Genomic DNA, 1,625 nt, shown 5'->3' with positions numbered 1-1,625 from the left:
AGTCTTCAAGTCTTCCTTCATCGGCATACTCCCTGTTTCATCGGCAGTAGTCTTCAAGTCTTCCTTCATCGGCATACTCTCTGTTTCATCGGCAGTAACACCTCCAACCTTATCGGCAACGCCCGAGTCTAAATTAACCTTTCCATCGACCACCACCAGCTATCGACACCCATCTTTACAAGCTGGCTTTCATCGGCTATCAGAATATACAGTAACTTTCCCCTTGCCGATTAGTCCACTCCGATCATTTTGACACGTGCAAAAAACGGTGTCAACAGATGTGTATAGATTTTCCTATAAAAAATTAGTTTTTGGCCATGCTAGATGTCATTCAACGACCGAAATACATTACAAAAGAAATAACTATATAATATTATTATTGTTACTATTTGGACGGCCGTACAAGTCATTGAGTAGCTACCCTGCCTAATAAACTTTACTTTAGAACATTAGAAATGTACTTAAATCCTTGCAAAGCTACTGCTCAAAAGTTGAAGCCCCCTCCCCCCTCCTTTTTTTCTCCAATTCTTTGTTTCTTTTCCGTGCTGGCTTCTCAAAACGCCATTATGGTGTTTGCCCTTTTTTTTCCTTCCCTCTTGTTTTCCTTACGAAACAACCCCTTCTGATAGGATTGCATTATCCGCTCCCAATTCTGAACTGCTTGTTACAGCTGTTTATTTAGTTGATACTGAAAAATGGTCCTTATTCCACGACGACTATTTTTAATTGATAGAAACCATGCTTATGCCAGCTGGTTACACACTAGACCTGCAGATAGCAAGTGTATGCAGATAATGGGCTAGCAAAGGTGTTAGCATTTGTGCTGCTTTCCTCTCCTCTCATATTAAAATTTGTGCTGCTTCGTTCCTCACGCACGCGCACATGGAAATGGGGTTGCCATGCGTTCTGATTTCTAACCAGAACCTTTTTTAACTGATGATCCAAAACATGCCTTTTCTTTTCTTTCTTACATTAGTATTATTAAGTAATCCTGGGGATTCGATCGTTAGCCACACATTTTTAGCACACCTGTTGGCATCCGGGGTTTAATTTTAAAAAAGATGCTGCACAGGCCTTACTGATGTTTACAAGTCAGTAGGTGGTCAGCACAATGGAAAGCTTTAAACATTTCTGCAGACATCTAGAGGAAGCTAGAAGAGTTCTAGATCAGTTGTCAGTAATTTCCGTCCTGTCTGATCTCGGTTTCCCTTGGATTTCAGCATTTTCCTTTCTCTTCCACACCACAATTATCATCCCCTCTTTAGTTTGCAGAGTGGCGCTTTTGCTTTTACCAAATTGTTTGTTCCTACATCCTTAAATTCTTGATTGGTTTAATTGACGAATCAATTTGGGTGTCCATCATTACGTTTGGGGTGTGGGCCCTGTCTAATTCTTTATAATTGGATGCTGAGTGGCCTGACATGGTTACTGATACCCAGCTCTTGTTGCAATCGGTTGATGTTGCATCATTGATTTCTATTCTAAATTGTTGTGTTTAATTCACAAATTAGTTTGTGTTCGTGTGTGCATTCCCCATATTCATGGTTCCAAATTGATTGGACGCCTGGCTTTGCACTGTACTATGTTTACGTGGCTCATGTGTGTGCAAAGCATGATGTTTTAGA

This window comes from Miscanthus floridulus, chromosome 3, assembly GCF_019320115.1.
Source record: "Miscanthus floridulus cultivar M001 chromosome 3, ASM1932011v1, whole genome shotgun sequence".
NCBI lineage: Eukaryota > Viridiplantae > Streptophyta > Magnoliopsida > Poales > Poaceae > Miscanthus > Miscanthus floridulus.
This window is presented reverse-complemented; position numbering follows the sequence as displayed.